Source organism: Lepidochelys olivacea (genome assembly GCF_965140295.1).
Source record: "Lepidochelys olivacea isolate rLepOli2 genome assembly, chromosome: 11".
NCBI lineage: Eukaryota > Metazoa > Chordata > Testudines > Cheloniidae > Lepidochelys > Lepidochelys olivacea.
The window spans coordinates 11,735,279-11,759,996 of record NC_140421.1 but is presented as its reverse complement, the minus strand read 5'-3'; the positions used below and the strand labels follow the sequence as shown (position 1 = coordinate 11,759,996).

General features: G+C 43.0%; 1 protein-coding gene across 1 annotated transcript in view; it reads left to right on the top strand.

Moving 5' to 3' along the window:
• MYLK (myosin light chain kinase) overlaps positions 1 to 24,718 on the top strand; it is a 325,099-nt gene that overhangs the window by 45,826 nt on the left and 254,555 nt on the right. The gene's annotated exons all lie outside the window — the stretch shown is intronic.

Sequence of the window (24,718 nt, the reverse complement as noted above, 5' to 3'; positions counted from 1 at the left end):
ATCCCCCTATTTGTGTGATGAATTAATAAAGAATGAATGAATGTGGAGCAACAATGACTTTATTGCCTCTGCAAGTTGTGATCGAAGGCGGGAAGGGAGGGTGGTTATCTTACAGGGAAGTAGAGTGAACCAAGGGGGCGGGAGGGTTTCATCAAGGAGAAACAAACAGAACTTACACACTGTAGCCTGGCCAGTCATGAAACTGGTTTTCAAAGCTTCTCTGATGCTCACTGCACCCTCCTGTGCTCTTCCAACCTCCCTGGTGTCTGGCTGCGCGTAACCAGCGGCCAGGCGATTTGCCTCAACCTCCCACCCCGCCATAAACATCTCCCCCTTACTCTCACAGAGATTGTGGAGCGCACAGCAAGCAGTAATAACAATGGCAATATTGGTTTCGCTGAGGTCTAACCGAGTCAGCAAACTGCACCAGCACACTTTTAAACATCCAAATGCACATTCTACCACCATTCTGCACTTGCTCAGCCTGTAGTTAAACAGCTCCTGACTACTGTCCAGGCTGCCTGTGTATGGCTTCATGAGCCATGGCATTAAGGGGTAGGCCGGGTCCCCAAGGATAACTATAGGCATTTCAACATCCCCAACAGTTATTTTCTGGTCTGGAAATAAAGTCCCTTCCTGCAGCTTTTGAAACAGACCAGAGTTCCTGAAGATGCGAGGGTCATGTACCTTTTCCGGCCATCCCACGTTGATGTTGGTGAAACGTCCCTTGTGATCCACCAGTGCTTGCAGCAGTGTTGAAAAGTACCCCTTGCGGTTTATGTACTCGCCGGCTTGGTGCTCCGGTGCCAAGATAGGGATATGGGTTCCATCTATGGTCCCACCATAGTTAGGGAATCCCATCGCAGCAAAGCCATCCACTATGACCTGCACATTTCCCAGGGTCACTACCCTGGATATCAGCAGATCTTTGATTGCGTTGGCTACTTGCATCACAGCAGCCCCCACAATAGATTTGCCCACTCCAAATTGATTCCTGACTGACCTGTAGCTGTCTGGCATTGCAAGCTTCCACAGGGGCTATTGCCACTTGCTTCTCAACTGTGAGGGCTGTTCTCATCTTGGTATTCTTGTGCTTCAGGGCAGGGGAAAGCAAGTCACAAAGTTCCATGAAAGTGCCCTTATGCGTGCAAAAGTTTTGCAGACACTGGGAATCATCCCAGACCCGCAACACTATGCGGTCCCACCAGTCTGTGCTTGTTTCCCGGGCCCAGAATCGGCTTTCCACCGCATGAACCTGCCCCATTAGCACTATGATGCCCACATTGCCAGGGCCCATGCTTTGAAAGAAGTCTGTGTCCGTGTCCTCATCACTCTCGTCACCGTGCTGACATCGCCTACTTGCCCGGTTTCACTTTCCCAGGTTCTGGTGCTGCATATACTGCTGGATAATACGCGTGGTGTTTAATGTGCTCCTAATTGCCAAAGTGATCTGAGCAGGCTCCATGCTTGCCGTGGTATGGCGTCTGCATAGAAAAAAGGTGCAGAACGATTGTCTGCCATTGCTCTGATGGAGGGAGGGGCGACTGACAACATGGCTTACAGGGTTGGCTTACATGGAATTAAAATCAACAAAGAGGGTGGCTTTACATCAAGGAGAAACAAAAACAACTGTCATGCAGAATGGCCCCCTCAAGGATTGAACTCAAAACCCTGGGTTTAGCAGGCCAATGCTCAACCCACTGAGCTATCCCTCCCTGTGGTATTTCAGGCAGGACTGAATCTCTATTAAACTTTTCAAGGTGCCCCTGACTGACCTCACTGAAACAATTGTCAGCTGTTGATTTCACAGAGGGAGGGAGGGAGGGGGGAGCAAATGAATACAAAACAAATCTGGTCTATTTCTTGTTTTGATCCACTCCATCTATCTTTTACATCTTTGGCTGGCAGCAGATGGTGCAGTAGGACTGCTAGCCATCCTCCTCTCCTGGTTGGTCACCAGAAGATGGTGCAATAGGACTGCCGGCAGGACTAAAGAGAATGACCTGGTCGAGTCACTCCTATTTCAGTTCCTGTGCCCATGTCTGCCCAGGCGCTCCTGACCGACCTTACCAAGGCAGCCAAGAGCACCTCGGACATGATGACGATGGTTATCAGGCCTATTGCACCATCTGCTGCCACAAGGTAATGAGCTGCTGTTGTGTAGCAATGCGGTACCACGTCTGCCAGTACCCAGGAGATGTAGGGTGACAATGAGCTGAGTGGGCTCCATGCTTGCCATGGCGTCTGCACAGGTAACTCAGGAAAAAGGACACAAAACGATTGTCTGCCATTGCTTTCACAGAGGGAGGGAGGGCCTGACGTACCCAGAGCCACCCGCGACAATATTTTTGCCCCATTAGGCATTGGGATCTCAACGTAGAATTCCAATGGGTGGCGGAGACTGCGGGAACTGTGGGATAGTTACCCATAGTGCAATGCTCCGGAAGTAGACGCTAGCCTCGGTACTGTGGAAGCACTCTGCCGAGTTAATGCACTTAGAGCATTTTGTGGGGGGGACACACACAATTGACTATATAAAAACGATTTCTAAAAAAACAACTTCTGTAAATTCAACCTAATTTCATAGTTTAGACATATCCTAAGTTTACATCCTAAGCAGGGATGATCTGTGTCTTTACCATTAACTGCTTTCCATGTGCTTTGTTAGCGGTCTCCTCTAAAAGCTGGCTACTGCAGCAGTAAAAAGTTTTCTAATACCATGTTGGGCCACTGGAGACGACAAGGGAAGAGAACCACCTGCTCTAGGCCACAGCACTCCTTCCTTAAGGTCTCCCATCCAAGTGCTGACACAGCTCATCCCTGCTTAGCATGTAAATTTAAAGTATAACAGCATAATGTGATTTGGCTGCAGACTACTTGCTCCTGTGTAAGATTTTCTCAGAGCTGGTTTTGGACAAATATATCTTTTTAGCTATCAGTGCTACGTTAGCTGATATTTAAACTTAGGAAGTTTCCAGTTTCACTAATAAAAGAGTTGGGGAGATGTGCTTGTAAATATTTCAGAGTAATTGTGCTTGGCTGACTCGGTTTCTAACAGTTAATTTTTTCGATCTTACGTTTCCTTTGAAATACATTGTGCCAGACACTGAACAGCATGACAGAGAAGGTATTGTAGACATAATTTTGAATGACTAGATAGCAATTTTAGTTGTATGCCCCAGGTAAGAAACTTCTCACTGTGCACTGGGTATGTATGCATCATTCAATAAAGATTCAGATGAGGTTCACATGAAATTTTAGCCACTGTTATTACACATCCTTGATAATCATCTGAGCAGCTTACAACAAAAGTACTGGCTAGTCCATCAGCATTTGTAATGCACTTGTCAGCATACTATCATAAAGAGTGCTGGATACAAAATGAAGTATCACAGATACATGTCTATAAATGACATTTACCCACCACCACTACAGTGGGGGAGTGTAGTGCCTATCTCTATAAAAATTACAACCCATGGGGAGATCTGGTTGAACAGTTATTTGCTTTGTGTCTGACAATTAAAGCAAGGGTCTACTTTGTAGTATAGTCACAATCTTATTCTGTGCCCTACCAAAGTATGCTAAAGCCTTGGGCTGTCCTTGTGCAGACAGACGCAGCCAGATTCACATAGCATGAGGTTGCGGTGTCAGTTACACAGCGAAATAGAATTTTCCTTTAATGTAGTCGGGGGACAATTGTATTGAAAGTCCATCCACAGGGTTGTACTTGTGAGGTACATGCCCCTTGCTCTCAGTCACTTCCCAATATCAGAAAAGGAAGGAAAGCATAACTAGGCTTGCCACCTTTCTAATTGCTAGTAACGGGACCCCTGAGTCCCTTCCCCCTGCTATGTCTCTTTCCCCCAAGGCTCCACCCTTTCTCCACCTCTTCCTCCCAAGGCCCCACCCCCATTGCTTGCTCCTCTTCCCCCCTGCCCCCCCATCGCCCACTAGATTGTCTCGAGGAGCCTGCCTGCAGGTAGGAGGTGGTGCTGGCTGAGTGGGGGCTGGTGCAGGTTAATGGGCTGGTGCCTTCACCTACCCTGTGGTAACCGTACTTTTGGTTCAGGTGCCATTTAGAGTTGCCAGGTCCGCAAAAATCAGGCACCTGGCAACCCTAAGTGACACCCGGAAACAAAAGCCAAAAACTGGATATCTGGGTAAAACCTGGACGGGTGGCAACCTTAATCATAACATCAAGGGAGCCAGTGAGGGTTGGATTTTCCATTCTGAGGTCATAATTTCTGGATAAAATATCTCAGCCTTTTCTAAGTGTGTCGGGCTGAAACCCAGAATGTAGGTTGTGAGCATAGAGGCTCTTATTTTGGCCCTCTACTGAAGCTTTGTAAAGAAGCCAGGATAGACACAGGCTTGTGCTTAATCTAATGTTATGAGCTGGATGGAACCTTATTATGGGTTGAGGTAAAAAATCCCACCTACGACAAAAGAAGAGTGTGAAACCACCCAGCAACTGGTTTTTTTTTTCTGAATATTGTTTAGGGAGGGGGTGTGTGGTGGGGCGGGGGGGGAGGCAGAAGTCACAGAAAAACTGGCAAAGAGAGAGAGAGTGAGAGCCAAAAGGAGCAGCTAAGAGCAGCAGGCTGAGCCTGGAAGATGTCCAGGGAGAGGTTTTTTGTGTCAGGAGTACAGGCTGAAAAGGGTGCTCTTGGTGCTATGAGCAAAAGAAGCTCTTTCCTGCTATTTGATTCCCTCTGTGTTCAAAAACACAGGCTTTTGTACACTCTTTGTAAGTAAACAAAACTGCATCAAAGTCCATCAATTTCTACTTCCAACTGGAACATCCCCAGGGCCCCAAAACTTTGACTGGCTGCTCAGATCAAAAATGGGCAACGCTAGAAAGCATGTCCGAGTGCTACAAAAGTGGCGTTGAGTGAACAATGAGATGTCTACAGCAGGTTCCTAAATACTTCTCTCTTCTGCAGTCACATTTATCTTTTAAAGCAAGCTCTTCTGCTGCAAGCACTGGGTGTCAGGTCTGGTACAGAAAACTCATAAGTGCATTGTGCCTGGGAGCACTTTTTTCAGAAGGAAGAAAAAGGTTTGATGCTATTTGTTTAACTCCGCCGGAGATCTACTGTTTATAGTCTGAAATATCCTAAATGTGTTCTCAATTACCTTGTGCATATTTTAAAAGAATTAAATTTCCATCAAAGGATTTTGTGAACTGTTTGATCTTGCTGTGTCTAAAGAGCCCAATCTGACTGGAGATAATTTTGTCTGAGCACATATGGTGCCATTGTAATGAATTGTGCTCATTGTGGGGGTGTGACTTCAAGGGAAACCAGTCCAGGCTTAGTGAGCTCTGTCTTTTAATGGTGGGTGTGGAATGAGTAGCCTAGGACTTGGTCCTGCAGCAGGACTGAGCTTCTTCATACTATTTGGTGATTTAAGCTTTTATTTCCTACATGATTTGTAACCTGGAGGGGGATGCTCAGTTATTTAGTCATCTCTGGATGGCCTTTGCTGAGTTGTGGAACCCTAACTTGTTATAAGAAGCTGAAAATAAAAGAGGATTTGGTGCTGGTTGTGGTATTGTTTTTGTTCCTATAGGCCCCATCTGAGATTGGGACCTCATTATACTAGATACTGTTCAAACACATAGTGAGAGACAGTTCCTGCACTGCAGCTCTTACAGTCTAAAGAGACCAGACAAAGTGGGGAAGGGAAAAAAGAGGCACATAGAGAGGAAGTGACTTGTCCTAGGTCATGAAGGAGGTTAGTGGTTGAGCCGGGAATAGAAGTTGTGTAGCCTCACCCCTAATTCAGTGCTCTATCTACTAGGCCATGCTGTGTTCCAGAAAGCCAGCTGTAATACTGTAGAGGTGGAAATCAATCTTCCATTCCTCACACAGGCAAATGACATTCACCAAACAGACAAAATATTGATGTCTTCTGTAGATTTCTTGATTATCCTAACACATTTCACATTATGCAGAAATTAGATCCCAATTACATGAAATGCCTTAGAGAGCTGCTCATGCCCCCATGAAAAGCATTGACTGTTTAGAAGCAGTTCTCCTGCTGCACTGTACCATGTAATGTCTTTTGTTCTTCATTCCCTTCATTCTTCAGTACTGAGAGATCTTGTGTGAAAGCAGGATTTTTATTTCTTGGGAATTCTGTCTGCCTCCACTGCTTATTCCCCATCTGCAATCCTAACACTCTCTCTTTGGTGATCTCATCCAGAAAGGTTGGAGGGAAGCTGTCAGTATTGCTGTTCGTATTGTACCAGTACAGTTTCCAATGCTCTGCTAGAAATTTAAATTAATCTGTACTAAGTTAACTAATTTTAAAATGTACTGCACCAAATTAACTTAGGGACATGTGATTATATGCATTTATATGGCAGCTTTAATTACCAAGCCCTTACTGACATGATTGCTCAGGAAATGTCCGATGTCACAAGCAGATGTCATGTGGAAAATAAGCAGCAGCAGGTGAACTGTTAAGAAACAAAGATCCTTTTTATGCTGACATCTTCTATATTAAACAACGAGGGGAGAGAAAACCAGACACTCTGTAAAGCAAAAGCATAATTGTTTCTAAACAGAGAAGGGCTTATTTTCCAAAAATTTCACCTAGTTATGGGAAGGGCTGTAATGAGATACAGAGCTGCTTTTCATCCAGTTTGCAAATTCAGCTCCAACAAAGATGACAAATAAAAGTTCCCATTTATGAGGTTTTTGCACAAAAAATAGCTATTAGCAAAACTCTTGCTCTTTTTCATTTCCACTTTGTGATATTTGCTACCTGTCTGACTGTGTTATTACTATAAGGCTATGGAAGACTATGAAATTATATCAGTGGAAAATCCCTAAATCATTCACTAGAGCTTTAATATTCCTGGAATGGGAAAATAGTGACACGTCCAGGGGAAAAAAAACCAACAAAAACCTAATTTTTCAACCAGCTAGGTGTTCACTACTGTTATTAACAGAGTAAATGGGCCAAATTCATCCCTAGTGTAACTCCATTGGCATTATAGAGTGAAATGGGGATGAATCTATCCCCTTTGTGACGGTGTCAGTAAAGATGCAGCTAACAGAAATTTCCAAGAGGGCAATGGGGTTAAAACCAGGGTTGGATTGAAATCATTATTGATTTTTAATTCATACCAGTGTGCATCAGACCAGCCCTGCTACAAAGCCCATATAAAAACATAGGATCTGCTGACTCTGGATTCCACTGGAAGTCTCATATCACTGTTTTTTATAAAAGGCACTTGACTAGAACATGCCAAATTCTGGTTCCAGGGAACTGGCCAGCTCTAGGGATTTCATCGATTCATTGTCTTGATTAAGGCCCTAGAAGAAAATACAAAATCATTGCTGGTAAAATTTGCAGAGGACACCAAAAATTAGAGTGGTAAATAATGGGGACATGTCAGTTACACAGGCAAGCCAAGTGCTGAGGAGGGCTCATTTGAACAGCATGCTCTCAAGGTCATACATTTAGGAACACAGAATGTAGTCACATTTATAATATGGGAAAACTATGTCCTGGAAAGAAGTGATGCTGAAAAGGACTTACAGGTAATAGTAGATAACCAAGTGAACCTGTGGTCCCTGTGTGGTGTTCAAGCTACGAGAGCTAACATAATCCTTGGACGTATAAGCAGGGGAATATCAGTAGGAGTAGGAAGGTGGCATTAACTTTGTATAAGGCATTGGTGAGACCATTACTAGAAATCTGTCCAGTTCTGGTGCCCACACTTCAAAAAGGAAGCCAAAAGCTTGGAAAAAGTTCAGAAAAGAGCTGCAAAGAGGCTTAAAAAGGGTCTGGAAAACATGCCTTCTAGTGAAAGACTAAAGGAGTTCAGTAGAACTATTTTTTCAGAAAGAAGGTGAACAGATTACTTGATCATGGTCTACAAGTACCTGAATGGGGAAAAGATTTACAGTATCTTTAATTTAGCAGAAAAATCATGAGTGAATGTCTTTCTAAAAGAGAGCCTATTGCCTCACCAGAAATCATAGGCTTAATGGAGAAATTATTGGGTGTGGCTTTTTGGCCTGTGTTATGCAGGAGGTCATTCTAGATGATCACAGTCATCCCTTCTGCCCTTATGATCTATTAAAGTTCTTGGTCATTCATTTGAAATTAGTTCAAAGCTTCAGTTTATGGTTTATTTTATATGAGCAAAAAAACAGAGGAGTACTTGTGCTGGGTTTTAGCTCACGAAAGCTTGTGCCCAAATAAATTTGTTAGTCTCTAAGGTGCCACAAGTACTCCTAGTCTGTATCAGCAAAAAACAAAAAAACAAAACAAAAACTCACACGGCTACCACTCTGAAACCTATTTTGTATGAGGAATCTGTATAATCTGAAAACCCCTGTGAAATAAGATAATGATTTAGACCTATTTGAAGAGGACATGGGTCTGTGATAAAAAGCATCATCACAAGTAGTGTCAGGAGAGAGCCTCTTCAGAGAGGCCATGAATTGAATGGGCCTGGTGAACAATGTTGAGGATTAATTTAATTACTGTTATCCTATTGATTTACAACTAAACTTCTATGTTAAATCACTAGGCTGTCTTCCCTCAGATCACATAGTTAAGTGCTATAGCCCAGATGAGGGCTAGAATCTCCTTTTGCTTGTATTGATGTAAATCAGGAGTAATAATTATACTGAAGTCAGTGGAGATGAAGTGGGGCTAAACTGGTATAAGTGAAGAGATCAGGCCTATGGCTTAGCACAGGATTGACACAGGATCTCCTGAGTTCTAACTCCATCTCTGTGCCATTGAGCAAGTTACCTTGGCACAAAATTTTACAAGTGAGCCTGCAAAAGTCTGTATGTCTGGCCAGCACGCATGTAAGTCTGGGGTTTGCACTCAGATATACCTGGGGATTGTGTGTGCACGCATGCGCATGTAAATCAGACTAGCTTATGAAAATTTCAACCTTAACTTCTCTGCCTTTTCTGTCATCTCTAGTTGTAATTCTCATTTATAAAGAGCTGAAGGTGGAAAGTTATAAGTGCAGGGTTTCATTATTATTAACTGTGTCAGCCACAGAGAGATCTAACTTTTCCCACAAATGTCATATAAAGACTGGATGGATTTTAAAATCTCCCACTTCTCCACTCACACCCAAACTTTAAAATAAAAAATAGCTTATAAAACTCAGGAAAGAAACCTACTTTATGGGATAACCATTGATAGACATTGAAAACATTGGGTACATTGTACCAAGAGAACAACTCTCTTAGACATTATTTTGAAACCCTCTTTAAGTCACATTGTTAGAAGCTTCTTTGCAATATGTAGACAACACAATGCAAGTAAAATATTATATGGTTTGAAATATTGATGTCCCTAATATATAATTACATTATTTAAGAAGTTGATTATACACAGTAGCTAAAAACAATATTGTTACTGATTTCAGAGAGAGAGAGTACTGAAAAACAACCAGGTTTGCTAAGCAGAGATTTCAAGTGAGTAATAGGGCAGTATTTCAGCCATCAGGCAAAAAATTGGCCCGTGTCATTGCTTTTCCATGCAAACAGATTTTTTTCAAATAATGGTATTTCATCAGACTCTTTTATTCCAAGACATAAATCATTCTTGGTGAAACTGAGCTTTGTTTTTTATTATTTATTCAGGTTGGAAATGGCCTCAGTATCACTCTCAGGCCCATATAAACTGAATAACTTAGTAACTCCATGGCACATTTAATAAAAACTTCAGCAAAAAGGTTTTATTGGAGACTACATCTAATGTGGACAGAAGAAGGAAGCTGTCCCTGTCAGTCACTTGGAATGGACAAGGAGGTTCTTGAAGATGAGGTGGTGAATGCTTCATGAAATCATCTTCTGTATGCAGCCCAACCTCTGCACTTCAGCTTTCATATAGCATTTTTTCCTGTATGCCTTATGGGATTTTCACTGGTGGACAGCATCTGATGTATAGATTGGAATATAATTCTCTGCTTTGGACATGACTTTGCTAAGCAAGACAGTTTAGTGCTGCATGTCAAACATGTTAATCATTGCTACCACCAATATCCCTTTCTCTGGAAGAGACTGGCTAAGTGTTAGATTCTTCCTTGTCTGTTTAGCATTTGGGACGCTGAATTTTGGCACAGAATTCACAAGCCCTTATATTTTTGAGAAGAATAGTCAAGAAGTATCTGTCAGTGGAGCCCTTCAATAGCTGGTCCTCAGATCTTTTCTCAGTAAAGTGTTTTCAGGGTCTTAAGTGAGGTTAAGGAATAAGGTGGTTTGCTTGCCCTGTCGCAGGTCCGGAATATCTCCCTTTAAAAGGAGCCCTGGGTGGTGTTATCTCTTCTTTCTTGCAATTCACCCATAGAAGAGTGCCTTAGAGATCCATTTTATAGTAGAGCCTTCCCAGCTCTCCAGAAACAGGAGAGAATTCTTTCACCCACCTCTGTATTATGCTGGGGATCCATCGTGATACTGTGGGAAGTCCCACCAAAACAAGTCCAGAACCACCATCTGTGTGCGTCAGTGTGGGGGAGAGGAGAACCTCAATACTCTGCTGTTTCCAGAAGAGAGAAAAGGCTGGAAAATGCTGTTGTATTCTGTGTGGTCTTGAGACAGATGCATTGGGAACCTGAATGTTTCCTCCACAGAGACTGACTATTGCTAACATTAGGCGGCAGCCCTCTATCATTCTGATAGATAGGGAACTGCTTTCATGGGAGGTACTGAGTGTCTATAATCAACTCATCCTACGGCTCCCTAGTTGTGTGGACACGAGTTAAACTGTACACATATGGCATTATTCCACATCTAGCTGCAGGAACACATGCTCATCATCCTGGTCACTTGCCTTTTATCCCTTTCCTCCCCCACCTTTGATCTTTCCCTTTTTTAGGGTGTAAGTGCTTTAGAACTGGCACTGTGGCTTCTTCTGTGTTGGGAAAGCACCTGGTAGGAGCTTCAGCAGTATAGACAGTAACTCTCAACGGTTGGGAGGAGTCAGTTTAACAGAGATGGATGGCCATACTTAAAGCACTACGCTAGAACAATCTTAGGACATAATTTGACCCCCATGGTATCAAAAAAATTGGAAACATGACCATTATTTTTCAGAGATGAACCAATTATCTAAGTCCCATTTATTCTTCTGGCTTAGCAATTGTGTGCTTAACCCCACACAGAGAATATTCAGCCTGTGACACCAAAGGCTTACATTCGTATAGGGCACACGGTGCCTGTCCGCTGTATGGGCATGCAAGAAGCAGAGAGTACTAACCACCACAGAATCGGCAGAGTAAGTCAGCTGTGGCTCTGTCTCACCTCTGCACATGCCCATGGTGGAGGGGCCCACTCTACACTCTCTCGAGGGTTGCAAAACCAGGCACATAAAACCAGGGTATACAGAATCAGGCACATACTGAGATCTCGCATGTAAAAATCTCAGCCTAAAGCATCTGAGAAAGTCATAAGCAAGTAGAAAAGGGTGGGGCTGCAATTGATGATGGTTGGGACTTGGCCTTAATCTATAGCGTGAGCTACCTGTGCATGCTGCAGTGTACTACATGAGCCAGGTATATTGGAACTTATGAACAACAGAAAGGGAGAAAAGGTTGTCCCAAGGGCAGATGTGATTGTTGAAAATGGAAACTTTATTGCGCAGTGCTCATAAAGCAAGGGAAACGAAACATTCCTTTGGTGAGATGGGGATGGAGGGAAATAACTTTACATTGTTTATTGAAAACCACTAAGGAAAATGGTTCAGGTTTGTCTGTTTACTGGGGGATGTCTGTATTTTTGCCTGGCATAGCCCAGCTCTGATTAACTGAAGCTTGGGTATGTCTCCTTTGGCCGGACTATCCCAGCTCTCTGCTGTGGGTCATGTATCCCCACAGTGCAGCAAAAAGAATGCTAGCTATCTTTAAGGGACCATGCTAAATGAACTGTAGCCCCCAGTAAAAGCCGATGAACTATCTTTTGTAATCCTTCCAACTAACTCTCCTGAATGTCTGTTTCAGGTATCCCCGGAGACTTTAAAATAAATAGGATTATACCATACAGTCCATAAAAGGAGAGAGCAAATTGTTTTGAGCACAAAAGCAAGGATTTTGAACTAAAAGCTCCCCTTCAAATTATAGACATATCAGCCTTTAAATTACCTTAACATCTTGTGTCTCATGGAAAAGAAAAGGAGGACTTGTGGCACCTTAGAGACTAACCAATTTATTTGAGCATGAGCTTTCGTGAGCTACAGCTCCTTAATAAATTGGTTAGTCTCTAAGGTGCCACAAGTCCTCCTTTTCTTTTTGCGAATACAGACTAACACGGCTGTTACTCTGAAACATGGAAAAGAAACAAGTTTAATCTGACACAGCCCTGTTCTAAATAAAGGCCTTTCAATAATTGCATTTTCCAGCACTGGACCTCTGTCCCCATTGGACCTCTAAATAAAGTCTGTATAAAGCCCATAAGGCAGTAGCTCTGTTGTTACAGTTTAGTTAATTTGACACAGTTGGTTTGGATCACTTTGCCCCTAGAAAGGCTGTGGATTAAAACTTGCAGTGAATTTCCATTTTCTCCATTATCAAACGATGTCATTGTGGGCACAAGGAAGGAACATGGATTTAGCTGGAGCAGTAAAGATTCACAGGAGTAGAAACTCTGTAAAGATTTGAATTAAAGGATAATTCCAAAGAACCTAGTGTATTTTTGCAGTGTCCAAAACTAGTTAGTTTTATTTTTCGGTGTGTGCTTTGGAGTTAGTGAAAAGTCAGGGGGTTAACAGCAGTTGACCACGCGTACAGACAGACAGGTCCTCTTTAATCTTTTCTCTTTGGCTGTGCTGTTGCATTTCAATCCTGATCTGTAATAGTCCCATTGCAGAACTATTCCTATTTAAAAATGCCACGGCCTTACATGATGAAATGCAGGAGTCTTCCAGTCTTTTGGGAGTTGCAAAATCCCAGCTGCCACTTTGGGCTCACTTCTTTCTCTGAGGGCCAAGTCCTCTCCCTCCCTCCTTCGGAAACTAAAGTTGTCTTGCTTGGCATTGAACAATCCAGTTTGTGTTACCCAGGGACAATATCCATTTTGGCGTGAAATAAAATAGTGTCATTGGACTGAGTGTATCCAAAATGGTGGTTGCACTATTTGGTGTGATAGTGTAATCCACTGGCCTGTGTAGTACAGCTCCCCCCCCCCCCCTTCTGGCTGCTCCTCAGAGGATATGAGTCTTTTACAGCTCCTGTTAGATACCCTGGCTCTTCAGCTGAAACTGTAGCAACTCGTGCTTTAATCTCTGGAGATCCTTGGTTCAATACCTGATAGCAGCCATCACGCTGGGATTTCTCTGCTCCTCTGATTTAGGAGGCCAGTGGGACTTGCATGTATTTATTATTACTTATTATTTGCATTATAATAGTGACTAGTGGCTGCAACCAAGATCAATGGAGCCGTAGTGTTCTAGGAGCTGTACATACACATAGTAACAAACATTTTCCACCCCAAAGAGTTTATAGCCTAAACAAGATGCAGGGTAAGAGAGGATCTGTTATCCCCATTTTACAGGTTGGGAACTGAGACACAGAGAGACTTGCCCACAGTCACTGGAAGTCAGTGACAGAGCTGGGAACTGAACCCAGATCTTTTAAAGTGATAATGCTAGCTCTGAATCACTGAACTGCAAAAACACAGAACCAATCCACTTTTAAGTTTGTAATGGCTGTTTGGTGGCTTAAAGTAAAACGGTTTGGACAGGTGCCAACATCAGCACCATGTTAGTCACCATTGCTGGCAGTGAGACTAAGAAATGACTGGCTCCTGAGACTGAACTAGTCTTTCTACCTTCGAGTCCCCATGTTATAGTGGAGACACACTGGTGTGGACAGTACAGTAAAACTTGGACTGCTGTTGCTCTTTCTGTACCTGCTCTGGGGATCGATACAGAAGCTGAGGCTCCAGAGTTATCAGTTTGCCACTTTTTTATGAATATTACATTTAGTTTTGTAAAAGGGGGGAAAAAACAAATTCAACCCCCCATTCCCACAAGCTATAGCTCCAAGAGATCTGACAAGAGTGAGCAGCAAGGTGAAGTACCAAACGCTCTTGTATAACCCATGAACAATTTCAATAGCACACAGCAAAACTGAAAGGAAGTGGTCACCGTGAAGTCTACTGGGTAGGTGTGATACTTGTTAAGGGTACTCCAGGTTTTGAGGCACCTCACTACACGGCCCTTAGCGTGAGGAAGCCTTGTCAGTGTCTGCCATGAGTCAGCTCCCTGACTCCACCCACCACAGGCAACACAAGCGCTGGCTGTGCAGGCCTTGCTCGCTCTCTCTCTCTCTCTGCAGGTTAGCGATAGGGTACGCTCGAGCCCTCTGAGCATCACCCTGGAGAGTTCAGCCCCTGGTGCCCTGGACTCTCACAGTGTTCATAGATTCGCTACTTCCAGAGAAGCAATTACACCGTAGCTTACCAGTTTCACCTCAATTCACTGCTCCACTTGACACACAGCATGTAGATATGTTTGTAGTGAAAACAAGTACAAGTTTATTTAACAATGTATAGATTCAAGTGAGAGCAAGTAGAAGTGTTGGAAACAAATGGCTACATATAAAATGAAATCATAACACACCTTCTAGAACCTAGACATGCTTAATTAGAGACTTTCATGTCTTCTAGAGTAATGTTCATCCAAAGTCCTTCCTGCATTTTACAACCAGACTTGGCTGTGATCTTCCTCTGTCAGCTTACCTCTTCAGTAAAAGATCTTGGGTGTCTGTTTGCACCTCTAGATATATCAGAACAATCCACTGTCCTTATTCATAAACAGAACACTTCCCCTGCTGGTTATTTTTTTTCCCTGTATGATGCTTTTTTTAAACAGATTTTCCTATCTCTTAATCCGCATCGGGCTCAGTATACAAATAGGCCTACGTTGTGAGATACAGAAAACACCATGACCAAACAGGGAGATAAGTGTCTGTTGTTCCTGCCTGAAAGGAACCTGTCTGAGACATCACCTCTTGATTACCTGCCTTAAGATCATAATTTTCAGTAGAGACACAACTCCCTTAAATATTAGCCGTTCATACATTTTATACTGATTATGATGGCCGGGCCTACTGTCTCTCAGTAGAGACCTCACATGCCACCCTTTAGTGAATTATTATGCAAATATCTGATATGGGATTCCTGTAAAACCCTGTGCCCTCTGCCAGTTAGCACTAGGGGGCCCTGGGTCACAGTAGGCAATTTTGTTTTGTTCCCTTTGTACTGCCTTAGTGTGAATATAGCTGTTGCTTCTAGTGGCTCTCCCACAGGATAAGAGCCCTATACCTACTGACAGTTAAAGGAGATTCTCTCCAGTCCATTAAACACTTCACAATGCTGCGGGTATCCTAATATTCCAAGGCCAGGAAATCTCCTAACTTTGACTGAAGTTCTAATTTTAGTAGACTGCCCTGCATGTTGCAATGATGTGCTTACATGTAATATATTATTCAGCTGCTAGATATCTCTGTGCTGTGTAGAGTTCTCAACCATGGGTGGTTGCAGGTAAACAAGTAAGACAAAGCTGGAATCCAGTCCGTGAAGGAAGCCTGTTTGTAGTTGTAATTGTTCAGGAGTCTGATTCCATGTGTCACTACTCATGCTAGATTTGCAACGTATTAAGAGCCTGATCTTGAAGTGCTGAGCACTTACAACTCCAGTTGGCATCAGTGGGAGATGCAGGTATTCAGCATCAGTGAAATAGCAGGACATTTATATTTGGGTGCCTTAATTGTGATTTAGAAGCCTAACTTCAGGAACCCAAATTTGAAAACTTTGGCCATGTCTTTTTATGCTTTCTGGTACACTGACCACACAAATGTGGGTAGCTCCCTCTGTGTCTAATAATGAGTTAGTTCTTTTAGAATATTATCTCTTTTGCTTAGTCATGCTCAGAATAGAAACATGGCACTTAAAAAAATGAAGGACTGGGAAACTGGTAATAGGATACGGAGTCCTTGGTTTAAGTCCTCGCCCTGTTGAAATCAATGGGAGTTATACCACTGACTCCAGTGGGACCAGGATTTTCACCCTACACATCTGTAGTGGTGGTTCAAATCCATCTTAGATCAGCAGTGACCACAAGTTGTTGCCATCTGGTAGCTTTCCTGTGACATATGTGAAGCTGTTCAGTGGACATCACAGAAAAGCACCACAGTTGTCACCCAGGGCAAGGCCAGAGACACTGAATATGGTGGCTGTACAACTTTATCTCCTCATCCCTTGCCTGTGTGGTCCATTCAGGTCACAGTGAACACCTTCTGGCAAGTAGGCTTTTGCTTACCTGCTGGTGCTGAACATGACAGGGTAACAAGCCTTGTGGATGGGGGAGAAGTGGTAGATATCTTGATACTTTGATATCTTTGATACTGTCTTGCATGACCTTCTCATAAACAAACTAGGGAAATACAACTTAGATGGAGCAACTAAGGTGGGTGCATAACTGGTCAGAAAACCGTTCCCAGAGAGTTCATCAGAGGTTCACAGTCAAGCTGGGAGGGCACATTGAGTGGGGCCCCGCAGGGATCAGTTCTGGGTCCAGTTCTGTTCAACATCTTTGTTGCTGATTTAGATAATGGCATAAGGAGTACACTTATAAAGTTTGAAGACAATACCAAGCTTGGAGGGGTTGCAAGTGCTTTGGAGGATAGGATTAAAATTCGAAATGGTCTGAAGTTTAATAGGATGAAATTCAATAAGGACAAATGCAAAGTACTCCACTTAGGAAGGAACAATCAATTGCACACATACAAAATGGGAAAAGACTGCCTAGGAAGGAGTACTGCGGAAAGGGATTTGGGGGTCCTAGTGGATCACAAGCTAAATATGAGTCAACAGCGTAACACCATTGCAAAAAAGGCAAATATCATACTGGGCTGCATTCGCAGGAGTGTTGTAAGCAAACATGAGAGTAAGTATTCTGCTCTACTGTGCACGGATTAGGCCTCAACTGGAGTCTTGTGTCCAGTTCTGGGCACCACATTTCAGGAAAGATGTGGACAAACTGGAGAAAGTCCAGAGAAGAGCAACAAAAATGATGAAAGGTATAGAAAACATGACCTATGAGGGGAGATTGAAAAAACTGGGTTTGTTTAGTCTGGAGAAGAGAAGACTGAGGGGGGGACATGACAACAGTTTTCAAGTACATAAAAGGTTGTTACAAGGAGGAGGCAGAAAAATTGTTGTTCTTAATCTCGGAGGATAGGACAAGAAGCAATGGGCTTACCTTGCAGCAAGGGTGGTTTATGTTGGACATTAGGAAAAGCCTCTTAATTGTCAGGGTGGTTAAGCACTGGAATAAATTGCCTAAGGAAGTTGTGTAATCTCCATCATTGGAGATTTTTTAAGAGCAGGTTAGACAACCACATGTCAGGAATGGTCTAGTTATTAATTTGTCTTGCCTTGAGTGCAGGGGATTGGACTAGATAACCTTTCAAGGTCCCTTCCAGTCCTGTGATTCTCTGTCATGTGGTAAATGGAAGACATCAGTTTCCATGGCTGTTAAGCCTGTATCTTTCACAAGCAGTAGATTCACTTAAATCTCTTTGGGGATATGAGATTCTTTAGATTTTACCTCCCTTTGCTGTGGATGGACCCTTTCTCCCTCAGTTCTCTGCTGTCAAACAGCTGCTATGCAAGAATAACCAGGCTCTCAGACATCTAAATGGAATCCGTTGGATCTAGAAGGCTAGTTTGATCCTGTGAGTCACACCCTTAAAGGGAGTAATTTTTGATTCAGCTAGTTTAAAGCTTCAGAACAGACATTCAAATGTGGTGCTTGTTCTGTTGACCTCTAGGAAATAAACTATAACAATTAATTTAAACCTTCTGACTTTTACGTCTGTCTGGATTGAATGCACGGCATACATTCTTTTCTAGGCTATAGTTAAGCCATTTCTTACAGCTGAAAGACTGATGCTGCTTCTGTGTCCCATTTACCAAATTTACATGATGTGGCAAAAATACCATGTAGCATCATGCTTCACTTTGAGTGGAATCTATAATGGTGTGCTGGTTTTCACCTTTAAATGTGGTAAAAATGAAAAATTACACTAAGGAAAAGAGAGAATCCTGAGGAGACGTATTAACAGGAAAATTGTCTGCCCTGCTAGGAGTTTGCAGCTGTAATCTACCTTACATTTTAAATCTCTTACTCAGGCTCCTATAGACTTAGTAATTTGGGTTTTAAAAATTGAGCCAGGCTGTTCCAGAGTCCTTACTGTAAGTTATATATTTTTATTGTATATTAATAAATTTTGCCTATGAAATACTTTAAAAAGAGCAAGAACTTCCTGGTCAGTTAAATTTTTTAATCCGGAAACCTCAGTGTACTGGCAAACATGTGGCCAAAATTATGCTCTTGTCTGTTGCTAGGATACTGGCCTCTATACAGAACATATTTTTAAGATGACTTGGGGTATAGGGAAAGAGAAAAGTAAACCCAAACAATATGCAAGCAAATCTTTAAATATTTAAGTTAACAGATGTATTTCTACTTGAGACACTTGGGAATTTTTTTGGCTTCTAATGCTGAATCCAGGGTAGCTCTCTCTCTCTCTCTCTCTCTCTCCTTTTTTTTTCTTTTTTTTTAAACAAGCGCATAAACATTTTCACTCTGTGGATGAATTGTGTAACTTCAAGCAGATGCTTCATTGTACATTTGCTTAGGTTTTATCAGGCCTCCATTCCTATGCCTTAATTTTGGTTTTAATGCTTCTGAACTTGTTGCTTTTCATGCCTCTGTAATTCAGGATCTATCAATGTTTCTATTAAAACATTTATTTTCTGAGCTGTACAGCTAGATGCAAAAATCTCACTAAGGGCTAATCCTGCTGAATGTCAAGCACCGCCAAATGCTTAGCACTTTACATGTTTCAGTCTGCAGGGCCCAGTCTGTGCTCTGTATCCCCTTTCCATAGTCTTCATCTGTTTGGTGTCTGTTTAGGACCCGGTCTTGCAAACACAAATGCTTAACTTTGAGTACACAGAAGTCATTTAATTGAAAAGTTCAGCAGGTGCCTAAGTGTTTTCAGCATCAGAGCCGTGGACTGTAAACTTGTTGGTGCAGGGACAGTGGCCAGAATTTTCAAACCTGGAGGTGGGCCCCACAGTTTTGCGGCCTATGTAGTCTGTGGGGTTTTGCAAGTGCACAATACCCACGGCTCCCATTGACTTCAGTGGGATTATTAAAAATCACTTCAAAATTGAACACTGATTTTTAATCTTTTTTTTAAAAAACAGCTTGCCCATCTCTCAGTTTATAGAGGGATGGGGGGAGTAACAGTTGGTTTCAGGGACTGAATGATTTTTTAGAAGAAAAAGAAGACACTAGAAAATCAGAGAAAACACGTGGCTTTTCTGTGTCACTCACCTGAGCCCCAAGTAAAGAAACGGCTTAACTGCTATTAAATGTACCTTGCAAAGTGCATTCAGCCACTGACCTTCTTGATCTTGCAGGAGTAATAATATCTAGCTCTTATTAACAACATACAAGCTGTCAGCTCAAGAACTGGTTTGGGGGTCACTTGGTCTCTATTTCCATGAGCAAGGTACAGGAGGTCCAGCACCAAAGGGGTTAAAAGACAGATACTCCAAATTTAAGAGAAAATTTGTTAAAATACCCAGTGAAAAAAAGGCAACAGAAAAGAGCCCACAAAAATCCTCTACTAGCCTCTGGAAGACACCACAGAACCTTTCCTAAAGCAAGATTTAAAAGCTGTTTTAAAAATGCAGAAAGGCACCAGAAAATTTATCACTAGAGCTGGTTGAAATGCGTGACGGAAAGAGGGATGGTTCACAAAGCTTTTTTTTTATTATTATTTTTTTTTTCAGAGAATATTTTCCTACAATCTCTGGTTACTGTAATAATAATATTTTCCACTTCTGTGTGTAAATGCCTTCCACCTGAGAATCTAAGCGAGCTTTAACTGATGAAGCCTGCCAAAGAGCCTGATCTAAAGCCCATTGAAATCAATGGGAGTTTCTCCAGTGGACTTTGGATCAGGCCCCATGTCCTTGATCGGTAAGTAGGAATATTATCCCTGCTTTACACAGGGGCAGACTGAACCATAGAGATGCTAAGTTAGGAGTTACTCCACTATGACATTAGTTTTGATTTTTATACAACCTGTATCAACCTCTAGGCACCTAACAAAATTAAAGCTCTTTCTATGCAAATTTTAAAATCAGACATAATTACAATACTCTTCATGTACCATCACTTAGCAGACCTACAATTAAATAAGAACACAAATAATAAAGCACCAATACTGTAAACACATAACTGCATGCTTAAAGTCATGCATAAGCATAGTCCCATTGAATTTGGCTAAAACTATTTCTACACAAATTTTAACTCAGTAGGCTTACTGCCATGCATAAGAGTTAGCAGGATCTGGAACAAAAGCAGTAACTCCAAGTGCAACCTTGGTCAAGGTGCATCAGTGATGAAGATGGTGATAGAAACACAGAGACCTAATTCCCATTCTCCTGATGGAACTACTTGACCAAGGAGACAGTGATCTGGCCTAAGTTATCCATGCCTTTGTCACCTCTTGTCTGTACTACAGAAATGTGTTATAGCTGGGCATAGAGCCAACAGCCCTTAGATAACGCCAATTAGTACAGACCTCTGCATCACATCTCCTCAGCAACACAGGCTACCACACATACATCAGACCTGTTATCCACTCTCTAAGCAGACTCCTCCTAGAATATTGAGTCACGTTCAAGGGCTGAGTCTTTGACTTGAAGATGCTCAGTGGGACTGGGCCCAGCATATTAAAAGATCTTCTGTAACTCTGGGATGAGGACCGTGGCAAACAACTCCACTCCCCGGGTACAATGGAACTTTTTGCCATAAGGCTAATGTTCACTTGTACAGGACACAGAACTTTCTTGGGGGCCCCTCTGAGATTTTGGAATAAACTCTCACTGGAGCTACGGACCATCACAAACCTCATCACCTTCTGCTCCAAGTGCAAGGATCACTTCTTTGAACTGCCTTCTCTAACATAAACACAGGCAGTTGTGTTCATTTAAAAACAAAAAACAAATCCAAACCTTACCAAAAGAAGACACTTCCCTGCACACACAATTTTCCCCCTGGGAAGAAGGTGAGAAAGAGAATAAACCACACATGACAGAAGTTAGTCATGATGTTTAATGCACTGCTGGAAGGTGCTCAAATACTATGGTGGTAAGGGAGGTATAAGAACCTATACAGAATGGAATAGACCAAACTGGAAACAGTCACAGCAGTTGAAAACAAATTATTCCACTGCTCTCCAGAGGCCATTCAAACAACAAAAATCTTCCCATCCCCGTTTTCTTTCCCCTCTTCATCCTCTTTCATATATAGGCTGGCTTCCTGGACACAGAAAAACACGTGCCAGATGTATCCAGAAGGATGGCTCTTCTACTTAGACTGCCTCCTCATGTGCTTTTCACTTCCTGTTCTAAGCTCTAGTGTAGTGTGGCTATATACTGTTGTCATGTTTGTCTTCACAATTCAGAAATCACTATAATAATAACACATACTCATGTACCCAGTCAATTATTTATCTCATTTACAATGTAGTAAATCTGGAACAGCTCCATTGGCATCCCTGGGGTTACTCCAGATTTACATAAATGTAACAGCAACTGGCCTACAGTCTGTAAAGCTCTCTGCGAATGTAAAGGCATAGTAAACAAGTAAGTTAATATTTAATGAGAAACTAAATAATAGAGCCTTTTAAAAATTAAAAACTCCGGAAGACGTTCACAAAGCAGCTGTCATCCAACTGTTGCTTATGTGGCTTATAGGGAAGCTGGAACCTGATGAGCACAGGGTGTCTGATGTCTTTTCCATGCCTACTCCTTGCATGGCAAGAAGCATTGTTTGGAATGTCTTTTGGAACTGTGAGGAATCCGTTCAAGTGTGTTACAGCTTTGTATATATCTCTTCCTCAGTTTGCTGCAGCACCATATAATAAAAATGATTCAGCAATAAAGTTTCTGTCCCAGTTTAACATGACAAGATTATTTTATTGTCAAGCCCAGAAGCCAAAGACCTTTGCAAAGACCTTTTCAGTGAATGAAGCTGCTGGGTAACATGTCTCTCTGAATCTTCCCAGATATTAAAATACAAATTCAACTGATTATTCCATTTTGCATCTGGAGATTGCAAAACTTGTGTGCTGGTTATGCTGCTGGTAACACTGAACTGCAGCTCTGCTTTGAAAAGTGACTAGGTAAAAAGGGCTATTACTTTCTTACTCAACAGATCTGCTTCCTGTCTGCTCAGAGTCCTGTCTGTTGTCTTCAATGATTAAAATAAAATTGCACTGCTTTTTACTCCTGTTAGCCCCGCAGAGCCAGCCCAACCAAGAGGGCTGGCTTTGCAGTCACCCATGATACTTTACAAACAATAACTAAGCCTCATAACATCCCGGGGATGTGGGAAAAGTACCATTATCTCTCATTTAGAATGGGGGGGGGCGGAGTGGAGAGAGGGAGAAACTGAGGCACAGAAAGGTCAAGTGACTTTGAGCTCCCTTTTTCTTTGGATGCAAGATGATAAAATAGCAAGGCTGATCTCCTGACATATGTTACCCTCCAGGGCACTGTAATATTGCTGAGTATTGATACTTCCATTACCAAATGAATGTGACTAAGCTATTTTCCTTTCTTGCTTCTAAATCCTTTTGATCATTAGATCCACATGATTGAATGCAAGTGGAATTAATATCACTCAAGGCCTTGCAGGCTCTTTCAATTTAGTGTCTCTTTTCTCTCATATGTATTCAATATAGGAGCCTCCTGTTGAACTGAAAACAAATACAGTGCATTTGTCTGCTTAATTCATTTTACAAGCTTCTAAGATTCTGTGCTGCTGTTCTCCAGCTAACATATGTTACGAAAATAGCATAAGATTAGATCGATTTTCTGTGGCTTTGTGTGGCTCAGGAGCAGAGAAATCACTTGCTGAATTGGGCCAATAATTGTTAAGATCAGAAGTAACTGTTGTGACTAGAGGAGCGAGACTCTCAACAGTTTCACTTTCCACAGGCTCTGCATGGATTTGTCTTATCCCACTTCGCCTTGATGTGGGTTTGCGCTCATCTTGGGTTTCAAGTTCAGACAAAAGCCAAAAATGGAAGCAAAACTTGCTGTGGTTTGGGATGGGAACAGTGACTGAAATTCTTGGAAATGTTTGCCAACCTCAGCAAAACTGGCCCAATTTTTGGATTTATAATGAACCCTTTAAATTGGATAATTTTCTCATTGGTTCTGATTTTGGTATAAGAGTTTTTAATTGTGATATCTAAAGCTTACAGAATTTAATATTTTTAGATTTTCTCTCCGTTCTGTGTGATGGTCCTTCTCCTTGAATAGCTCTGGTAGATCCAAAATAGTGTCATTCCCTGATTGCTGCTCCTCTACTGGGATGAACCATCTCCTTGAAGTGAACAGTTTGGGATTATTTTAATCAATAAATTAGGTAATGGTCCTGGGAAAAGCTAAGGTTGTCCATTGACCTAAAAAGCCAGTTCTTAAAGTGAGTGATGTAGTATGTCCTAGTGTGTTTTATCTTCGCTGCTGCTGTCCCATCAGGGACTTGAACTGATAGTCTTCAAATGTTAATTTTCCCGCAAAATTCTGCAAATTTTATTTGTCAATAAATAAATGTGGAAGCTCTTGCATGGCAGTAGGGTGCACAGGCCACTGGCTGCTCAGAGGTGGAAGATCACCCTGCAGCCCCCTTCCCCGCTCCGGGACAGGGGCTTGGAGGTGAGGCTGCACCTGATTCTGACACAGCACAAGGGCTGGGCCTGCCCCTCGCAACAGGCACACCAGGTGTGGGCAGGCAGACTCAGCTCGGCAGGATCCAAGTGTGGACCGGCTTAGATTGGGGGGATCCAGGTGTGGGGTGGGGCAGTCTGGGTATGGACGGCTCAGTGGGGGGTCTGTGTGAAGGGGGGAATCTGGATGCCCAGGGGTTCCGGGTACAGGGGCAATAGGACTCTGCAGGGGGTCCAGGTGAAGGTGTTGGGGCTCAACGGGGGTGGGGGGTGTCTGGGTATGGCAGAGTGGGGCTTGGTGGGGTGGGGGTCCACGTGCAGCTGGTTGGGGGCTCAGGTGTGAGGGGCTTTTCAGGGTGGTCCAAGGGCAGTGGGGCTCGTTGGGGTGGTGGTTTGAGTGTGGGGGGCTCAGCAGGGAGTGGTCTGGGTACAAGGATAAGGGTTCAGGTGGAGGGGAATTCCAGGTGCAGAGGGTGAGGCTTAGCGAGGTGGGGGTTTGGGTGCAGGGGCTTGGTGGGAGGGCTGTGGATGCAGGAAGGTGAGGCTTGGCAGGGGGGCTGGGTACAGGGGGAGCTCTGGATGCAATGGGTGAGGCTCGGTAGGGTGGAGGTTCGGGTGCCGGGGGGTTCCAGATGCACTGAGGTTGGGCAGATGGGAGCAGGAAGCGAGGGGTGTGAGAGTGTATGTTTGTGTGTGTGGTGCTTCCTGCAGCTAGGGGAGGTTTCTGGGGTTGGGTCTGGCTGCTGCTTGCAGGGGAGGAGGAAGTCCCACCCTCAGCCCAGCCGGGACTAGAAGCAAAGCCAAGCACAGGGTAGGAGCCACAGGACGGGGTATCCCCACACTGATTTATGTCTCCATGGGCTACTCTGGGTGCCCTAACCGACATGCCCATGCTGCTGGGGAGGGGTGCATGAC